The sequence below is a fragment of the Chiloscyllium plagiosum genome, unplaced genomic scaffold, assembly GCF_037043375.1.
Source record: "Chiloscyllium plagiosum isolate Xiang-an unplaced genomic scaffold, Cpla_swu_hap1 HiC_scaffold_8, whole genome shotgun sequence".
Classification (NCBI taxonomy): domain Eukaryota; kingdom Metazoa; phylum Chordata; class Chondrichthyes; order Orectolobiformes; family Hemiscylliidae; genus Chiloscyllium; species Chiloscyllium plagiosum.
In genome coordinates this window covers 97,934,343-97,944,514 of record NW_028270146.1, presented here as the reverse complement: position 1 = coordinate 97,944,514, position 10,172 = coordinate 97,934,343, and the positions used below count along the sequence as shown (strand labels likewise).

The window sequence follows — 10,172 nt, the reverse complement described above, 5'->3', positions numbered from 1 at the left end:
CTGTAAACGACTATTTGTCCATCACACAAGCAGTGACGGCCGGGTCGGTAGATTATTCTGATACGGCCGGGTCAGTAGATTTGATCAGCCCAGAAGTATGGGTACCTCCAGACCACCAAAGAATCCGACCCCTTTACAGAGTTTGCGGAGGGTTCATATACATTGTTTGTAGGCAGGCAGGGAGCATGATCACTTGGTAATAACTAATGAAATAGCATAAAGCATTTGTGCATACCATCTCATCCTAACACGATTTCTTGTAAACAACTTGTTATTAGAATGATCTTTGTCCTGCCTTGTGATTAGAATTAACCGTTATTTCTGTATTTTTATCAGAATTACATCAGTCTGCCATTTCTTGTTTCTGTCAGGTTCAGTGCAAACTAATTTGTCATAGAGTCATAGAGAAGTACAGCATAGACAGACCCTGTCCATACCGACCAGATATCCTAACCTAATCTAACCCCATTTGCCCACACTTGGCCCATGTCCCTCCAAACACTTCATATTCATATACCCATCCAAATGCTTTTTAAATGCTGCAATTGTACCAACCTCCACCATTTCCTCTAGCAGCTCATTCCATACACGCACCACCCTCTGTGTGAAAAAGTTGCCTCTTACGTCCCTTTTACATCTTTCTCCTCTCATCCTAACCCTGTGCCCTCTAGTTCTGGGCTCCCACACTTCAGGGAAAATGACTTTGTCTATTTATCCTATCCATGTCCCTCATGATTTTATAACCCTCTATGAGGTCACCTCTCAGCCTCTGATGCTCCAGGGAAAACAGCCCCAGCCTATTCAGCATCTCCCTATAGTTCAAATCCTCCAACCTTAGCAACATCCTTGTAAATCTTTTCTGAACTCTGTCAGGCCCCACAACATCCTCCCTATAGCAGAGGGACCAGAAGTGAATGCAGTATTCCAAAAGTGGCCCAAACAAAGAACTAACCAGTACAGCCGCAACATGATTTTCCAACTCCTATACTCAATGCACCAACCAATAAAGGTAAGCATACCAAAAACCTTCTTCACTATCGTATCTACCTGTGACTTTACTTTCAAGGAACTATGAAGCTGCACTCCAAAGTCTCTCCCTAGGACCTTCCCATTAAATGTATACATCCTGCTAGAGATTTGCTTTTCCAAAATGCAGCACCTCGCCTTTATCTAAATTAAACTCCATCTGCCACTCCTCAGGCCATTGGCCCCAACTGATCAAGATCCCTTTGTAATCTGAGGTAACCTTCTTCGCTGTCCACTATACCTCCAATTTTGTGTCACCTGCAAACTTAAACTATACCTCCTATGTTCACATCCAAATCATTTATATAACTGATGAAAAATAGTGGGTCCAGCACCGATCCTTAAGGCACTCCACTGGTCACAGGCCTTCAGTCTGAAGAGCAACCCTTTGTCTTCTACTTTCGAGATAGTTCTGCATCCAAATGGCTAGTTCTCCCTGTATTCCATGAAATCTAACCTTGCTAACTAATCTCTCATGGGAAACCCTGTCCAATGCCTTACTGCAGTCCATATAGATCACAACCGTTGCTCTGCCCTCATCAATCCTCTTTGTTACTTCTTCAAAAAAACCCAATCAAGTTCGTGAGGCATGATTTCTCACGCACAAAGACATGTTGACGATCCCTAATCAGTCCTTGCCTTTCCAAATACATGTACATCCTGTCCCTCAGGGTTCCCTCCAACAACTTACACACAACTGATGTCAGGCTCACTGGTCTATTGCTCCCTGGCTTTTCCTTACCACCTTTCTTAAATAGCAGCACCACGTTAACCAACATTCAGTATTCCGGTACCTCACCTGTGATTATTTATGATACAAATATCTCAGCAAGGGGCCCAGCAATCACTTCCCTAGCCTCCCACAGAGTTCTAGCATATACCTGGTCAGGCCCTGGGGATTTATCCACCTCGAAACATTTCAATACATCCAGTACTTTCTTCTCTTTAATATGGACATTTTTCAAGGCGGTATCACTATCTATTTCCCCACATTCTATATCTTCCATGTCCTTTTCCACAATAAACACTGTTGCAAAATACTCATTTAATATCTCTCCATTTCCTGCAGCTCTGACCTTACTGAACTTTGAGGGGCCCTATTCTCTCCCTCGTTACCCTTTTGTCCTCAATGTATTTATAAAAACCCTTTGGATTCTCCTTAACCCTATTTGCCAAAGGTATCTCATGTCCCCTTTTTGCCCTCCTGATTTTCCTCTTAAGTATACTCCTACTGCCTTCATATTCTAAGGTTCTCTTGATCTATCCTGTCTATACCTAATATATGCTTACTTCTTTTTCCTTTGTGTTTGGTGTTCAAGTGAGTTTTACAACTATGCCGAAGGAAACCTCTGAAGAGGAATCTCAGTGGATGCCAGATGTTACCTCTGTTTTTCTCTCAACAGAGGCTGTCAGACCTATTGGATTTCTGCAGCACTTTTTGTACATTTTTCAGATTTCCAGCCCCTACGGTATTTGACGATGACATAAATTGATATCGTGTCTTGCATGATCTCAGAGCAACCCAAAACATTAAATCCAATTAAGAACCTTCTGAAATGCAACGTAGGAAAGATCACAGTCAATTTTATGCATGGCAAGCTCCCAGTGTGATGGTGACCAACTAACCTAACCTAACCTTTCTAGCTACACTGGTCAAGGGTTGACACATTGGACAATTCCTCTGCTCTTCTTCTAAGTTGTGCTATGGGGTGTTTTATGGACAGTTAAGGCCTTGGTTTAATATCACATCTGAAAAAAGTGGCAGTTCCAACAGTACAGCTTTAGTATCCCATTGGAAATATAAGCCAAGATTTGTTGCTCAATGCCCCCCTGTGAGAATAAGGTTTAGAAAGGAATAACCAGACCATCAGAGCTACACAGGAGATTCCTAGCCATCAGAGCTGGAAAGATGCATTTGAGCTCGAAAGATGTATCAGATATGGAAAGACGTATCAGAGCTGGAAAGAAATATCCAGGCCATCAGAACCAGCAAACAAAACATTCAGGTCATCCAAGCGGGAAAGCAATATCCAGGTCATCCAAGCTACAGAAAGTATCCGAGCTGGGAACAAGTATCCTGGCCACCAGAATTAGGAAGGATCTTATCCTACTTTAGGAGTCCAAGGGAATTGGACTCAAAATGAAGGTGTTACAGCAGGAGTGATACTTCAGTGAGATTTAATTACTGTCAATGATACTTCTGGAGAAAGGATTGGATTTTTTTGTTTATGGTAAAATCTTTCTCAATTGTCTAACAAATTTGTCGTTGTATTTTGTGTATAAAATTTGCATTCTTTTATTTGTGTCAAACTGCAAATTAAGACTTATGACTAACCTGGGTATCACTCCGAGTTCCGAACTGCTGATGCCTCACATCAACTGGAATGATACTGACACAGAGAAAGAGAGAGCTGCTCTTGGTGTTGTCCAGGAACTCTCAGAATCTCAGAGTCAGCCAGAGAGAGGTCAGTGAAGAAGGCCCACTACAGGTGCAATTCTGTGGAGCTGGACATAAAGAACTTTTTCCAGTTTAATCATCAAGCAGAAGACCAATGAGCACAGATTTCTGGTTCAAAGAAACATTAAAGACCAAGATTCACAAACGGTACTTTCAGACTGAAAGCGGATTTGAAGAGTTGGGTGAAGAGGGATTGGGTTACCAGACACTGGAGGATTTGCCATGATGTGGCAGAGAGAAGTAATGCTGTTAAATTTGGGAGACTAATAACAACACAACATTTCGGTAAAGAAGGAAGCAAAGAGAATAAAATGGTCAGGGATTTTCAGTTGTGTTTATAGAGAATGCCTTTTTTGTAGTCCAGCACATTAGTTGCCTGCTAAGTAACGCTTACTTAATGTTAATTTGTGTCTCAATGTTGCAGTAAATATCTTAAAACCTAACATCTTGTTGTCCGATGCTTTGGGCTTGTCACTGTGACTTTTGTTTTTTGAGGTGATTGGTCTCCATGGAGATCAACGCAATGGATTTTGACCCTGATTGGGATGGATTGCAAAACCATGAGAATGATATTAGTGATGAAAATGTTACACTATGAGCCAAGTTTCAACAAACTTACCTTTATTCTCTTGCATATACAATTCTAAGAAGCCAATTAGCTGAAATCTTCAACCTGAGTAAAGTAGTTGATGGGGTTGATAGAAAAAAAAGCATTTCTGTTGGTCAAAGTTCCAGAACAAGAAGACTCAATAAAAATCTTCCAGCAGAGTTACTTAGAGGTGATGTTAAGGATGGACAAATGCCTTAAGTTCACTCCTCAGTAAACTGTCAAGGAAAGGTCATTCTAAGTTTCAAAAATAATAATGATTGATATAGTCAAGTATATTTAAAATCAAAGATAAATAATGGTAAAATATTGATCAGACATAGCTAATTGAATGATAGCATAAGCTCTGATGTGCTGACTGGCCAATCTCTCTTTTGATGTATCAATGTTCCAATTTAATTGCTGTGTTCCAGGAAATGACAATCCATCATTCTGTTTTCTCTATTTATTACAGTTAACTCAGTGGCTGTTTTGATTCTGTTTCAAGGAAAATGTGGACTCTCTGAATGTATCACCCGTTATCTGGTGGCCATGGCAATAACAGATCTACTTGTCATTTTCACTGATGTGTTATTGTTTGCAGTTATTCCTTTTCATTTTCCAAACATATAAAATGGTCACAACTCCTGCAATTTCATGTTCTCACATTTTACCTCCTGCAGCCACAGGCATTTCAGTTTGGTTCGCTGTCACTTTCACCTTTGATCAATTCATTGCAATTCATTGTCATAAGTTGAGAATAATATATTGTACAGAGAAAACTGTGACTATGGTTATTGCAACAGTAAGATACTGTTCTTCCTGTAAAATATTCATTGGTACTTTGTATATGAACCTGAATATATAATTGACAATGTGCCCTGCAACACCAAGTTTTTCACTGAAACTGCCTGGGTAGCATTTAACTGCCTCAGAATAAGGGTAACTCCTTTCCTCTCATTCAGACTGCTCAATGCTCTGACTGTCAGACACATTTTAGTGGCCAGCAGAATCCGCAGGAAGCTACTGGATCACAGCTAGAGTTAGAATCACACTGGCCCAGAGATGGAGAATTGCAGGAGCTCCATCATTTTACTCTTTGCTATATCTGGTAGTTTTCTAATCTGTGGCTGACAAATATTATATATTTCATTTATTGGTGAATTGCAAATATTCATGATTACACAGGTCCCCATGATCCTGCAGGTATTAGATTTTTAGATTAGATTACAGTGTGGAAACAGGCCCTTCGGCCCAACAAGTCCACACCGACCCGCCGAAGCGAAACCCACCCATACCCCTACATTTACCCCTTACCTAACACTACGGGCAATTTAGTATGGCCAATTCACCTGACCTGCACATCTTTGGATGGTGGGAGGAAACCGGAGCACCCGGAGGAAACCCACGCAGACATGGGGAGAACGTGCAAACTCCACACAGTCAGCCGCCTGAGGCGGGAATTGAACCCGGGTCTCTGGCGCTGTGAGGCAGCAGTGCTAACCACTGTGCCACCGTGCCGCTCACAATAAAATTCTACATTAAAATCAACTCTCATTCTTCTAAACTTTGAGTATAGATCTAACCTAACCTGTTCAAGCTTTCCACATAAGGCAATCTCTTCAGTGAACGTTTATGATGCTGCCTCCAATGCAAGCAGTATTCCTCCTTTGATTGAGACTGCAATTACCCCATACAGTTTATGCAAAAATTCCCTACTTGTCTGCAACTCTCACCCACCCAATATTCGCTTTGCCTTCTACTGTATCTGCAAGTTAACCCTTTTTGATCCTTGTACAAGGACATCCAGATCCATCTGAATTGCAGCATGCTCCAGAGTCTCTCTACTCAAATCTACTCATTCATTCTTTCCACTATAGTGGTCAACTTCATATTTTCCCATATTTAACGCCATCTGTCATATGTTTGCTGACTTGCTTTATCTTGTATCCCATTGCAGGCTTTGTGTATTTAAGCTGGTTTTCTAGAATCGTAAGACTTTTGGGGTGCGCTTAACTGTAATTGTAAGATCTAAATCAATGACAATTATAGATTATTTGTTTGAAAGAGTCACTAAGTTTGTTCATCCCAATAATTACAAAACCCATACATAAAACAAATGTGTTTTCACAAATATTCAAAGTTTTTAAGTTTATCATAACTAGTATAAAAGAAATAAAAAGTGACTTTTCAGCTCATTCACTTTGGAATGCCAATTTGTAACTCTAGTTGTCTGGACACATGTCTCCTGTCCTGAAGCTTCTGTTGGCTGAAGTGTTCCTTGTGCTTTGAGTCTTCCTCCTTGTACCCTAATCCTAAGAATCACTACTTATTAATACCCTTAATAACCAACAAACGTTTGACTGATAAGAGACATCCTAGACTGTAATTGAATTAGCTTTATTGTCACGTACTCAAATGAGTACAGTGAAAAGTTTATAAGTTGTCAGGTTTCATTCAACAATTTGGCTATATGATGCAGCTTTTGAGTACTTGCACCAACACCAATATTAATGCAGTGACCTTGACTAAATTCAGAGAGCAGCTGAAGAATTCAGTCATATACCCATTCAGTGTAATTGTCAAATTCTTTCAGAATTTAAGGAGGACACCTAGCATCAACACTCTTTCTAACACTGACTCTTAGCACTGACTATGCTTCTTTACCTACTTAATTTTGCACAAAAATCTTGATTGGTTGACACAGTGGCTCAATGGTTAGCACCGCTGCCTCACAGTACCAGGGACTGGGGTTCGATTCCACCCTCAAGTGACTATCTGTGTGGAGTTTGCACATTCTTCCTGTGTCTGTGTGAGTTTCCTTTGGGTGCTCTGGTTTCTTCCCACAATCCAAAGATAAATTGGCTATAGTGATCAGAGATGTGCAGGTTAGGTGAATTATCTATGCTAAATTGTGCACAGTGATTAGGGATATGTAGGTTAGATGCATAAGTCACGGGAAAGTAAAGTAATTGGGTGGGTCATGGGTCTGGGTCAGATACTCATTGTAGGATTGGTGTAGACTTCTCTGGCCAAGTGGCCTGTTTTCACACAGTAGGATTTCTATGGTTCTATGTCAATAGATCACTGCATTTATTTCATTTCCCAGATTCGCAAACACTTTATCTCTTTTGGAGATTTTCTTACAATGGTCTGCAAGCCAATCAATTCATTGCAATTCATTGTCATAAGTTGAGAACAATATATTGTACAGAGAAAACTGTGACTATGGTTATTGCAACAGTAAGATGCTGTTCTTCCTGTAAAATATTAATTGGTACTTTGTATATGAACCTGAATATATAATTGACAATGTGCCCTGCAACACCAAGTTTTTCACTGAAGCTGCCTGGGTAGCATTTAACTGCCTCAGAATAAGTGTAACTCCTTTCCTCCCATTCAGACTGCTCAATGCTCTGACAGTCAGACACATTTTAGTTGCCAGCAGAATCCGCAGGAAGCTACTGGATCACAGCAAGAGTTAGGTCTCAAGCTTGATATTATGATCCCTGTCGACATTGTGGTGCTGGAAAAGCTTCCTCCCTGGCTGCGGAGAGGCGACTTTATCACCTTAACCTATAACCCAGAGGGATATCTGTTTTATGCGAAGTGTTTGAAGAGGAATGTTAATAAGAGGATCCTCATGGTATAAGGATAATCAACTGTTCCATACGCTGCAGAGATTTTCTGCAGTTTGGCCTCAGACAGACTCACTCAAGTGTAACAATTGCAAAAACCGATTCTCAGCCTCCAGCCATTGATTATTTAAAAATCAAGACACCAATTACTTAATAGGTATCTAAGACAGTAAACTGCAATGAATATAGTTTCCCCGTGAGCTAACCTTGTTGATTGTCTATCAGCAAGCCACCTATTTAGCAAGCTGTTCATTTGTGAAATCTCTGTGTACGGTGTTGTTCAACATTCAAGTCACCTTTGTACAGATGCTTGTGAAATCCAGTTTTTACCGGCACTTCGAATTCTGGGGAGATGTATCTAATGTTTCTTTCTTAGTCAGAATATCAAAACAAAGCACTTTCCAAAGTGATGTGCTGGAAAAATGACGTAGAGGTAGATGCTTAGCCATGATCTGTTTGAATAGGCCTCGTTTCTATATTTTTTTCTATGTCACTGCTTTGGTCTTCAGGCCTGATGCCAATCAAGTCATTGGAAATGTCACATTTCATGAAAGGTTTATCATCAAAAACACAATGCATATACTCCAGCTAATATTGGGTTTTGAGTTGGAAATGTTATTGTTTTTATTTAAATGCTAAGATAAACTTACTTTAACCATTTAATGTAATTGATTTTTGCTCATTTAAAGTTACTTTGCTTCTCAATGTAGCCTAGCATTGAGAGGGGTAACACATCTTCCAATCACTGGGATTGCTGTGACAAATATTATATGGAACTAGGTTTCAAAACTAAAAAAAGAATTATATTGACTTCATTACACATTGATTAACAATCACATTTTCAATAGACCTTGGTACTTTATGTGAGGACTGCAGACGCTGGAGATCAGAGCTGAAAAATGTGTTGCTGGAAAAGCGCAGCAGGTCAGGCAGCATCCAAGGAGCAGGAGAATCGACGTTTTGGGCATAAACCCTTCTTCAGGAATGAGGAGAGTGTGCCAAGCAGGCTAAGATAAAAGATAGGGAGGAAGGACTTGGGGGAGGGGCGCTGGGAATGCGATAGGTGAAAGGAGGTTAGATGACCCTGGGGGTGCAGTGAGAGAGGGACTCACTGAAATCCTTGCAGAGGGAGGAAGAGAGCTTCTTCAAGGAAGGCATCCTTGCAAGACCTGCTGCGCTTTTACAGCAACACATTTTTCAGCTCTCATCTCCAGCATCTGCAGTCCTCACTTTCTCCTAGTTGATTTTAACCTACTGCGAATCCTCTTGCAAGAAGTTATTAATTTCAGTGGAGTGTACATATTTAAATATCTCAAGTTCAGAGGGATATGGACCAAATGCTGGCATATTAGGATGTCTGATAAACTGTGCCTCTTACACGCTCAATAAGCCATCAGAAAGTTGCTACGAATCATCGACCACCTGGACTAGGTAACTGTGATCATGAATGACCCCAAAATCAACAGCTCCAAAACGATCCTGCTCTTGAAAACATTGTCACATTTGCTTTTGGTCATCCCCAGGATGTGGGTGTCAAAGGCCAGGACAGCATTTATTGCCCATCCTTAATTACCCAGAGGGCAGGCAAATGTCAACCACATAGCTATGAGTCTGGTGTCACACGCAGGCCTGACCAGTAAGGACAGTAGATTCCAGCCTTAATACACATTAGTGAACTGGATGGGTTGTTCGGAAAATTGACAATGGTTTCACAGTCTTCACTGGATTCCTATTTCCTTAAACTAATTGAATTCAAATTCCATCTTCTGCTGTGGTGAGATTGGTCCCCAGATCCCCATATGATCATGACCAGGATCTCTGGATTAATAGTCTAGCGATAATACCTGTCGGCCATCAGTTCCCCTCACATCGCGTTCTGTGTGCCCTTGAAAGGGCAAAGATGGAGTTCAGTCTCTCACCTATTTTGAAAAGTGGCACTGTTAGCAATGCAGCACTCCTCAGTATCGCAACGAGCAGTCGAGATTACCTGCTTGTGGCTGGGAGTGTACCTGTCTGAAAGGTATCAGTGCGACCACTGAACCAAAATACAGGAATAATCTAACAGCAATCACAACACCCTGAACTGACACAGCAAATACTCTGGGGAAATGCGAAAACAAAACTGATCACATTTTATATTAAATGGAAAAGAAACCACAGAGAATATCTCAATAATGTCAAAACAATTTGATGGACTAATGCCATTTCATTAGTAGGGTTAGAGTCAATCACATTTTTTACATTACGACAATATGTCAATTATGTTTAATTCACATCAAGCACATTTGTGTTCACGTGATTTCACTCACATGTTTGTTCAGGGAGCTGTAATTAATATCGATAATTGAATGATCTCACTGGAGCTGTCCCTCCTGTACAAATATTAAGCCCATTTGACTGTATCATACAATCAGGGAAAACGTTTGTCTCCGTGGTCAATGTAAACCATCATCTCTCACAGAAA

At 40.6% G+C, this 10,172-nt stretch overlaps 1 pseudogene; it reads left to right on the top strand.

The window, feature by feature from the left end:
* The first annotated feature begins 3,352 nt into the window (after positions 1 to 3,352).
* Positions 3,353 to 7,722, top strand: LOC148149465 (putative G protein-coupled receptor 139; annotated as a pseudogene).
* Positions 7,723 to 10,172: the final 2,450 nt, after the last annotated feature.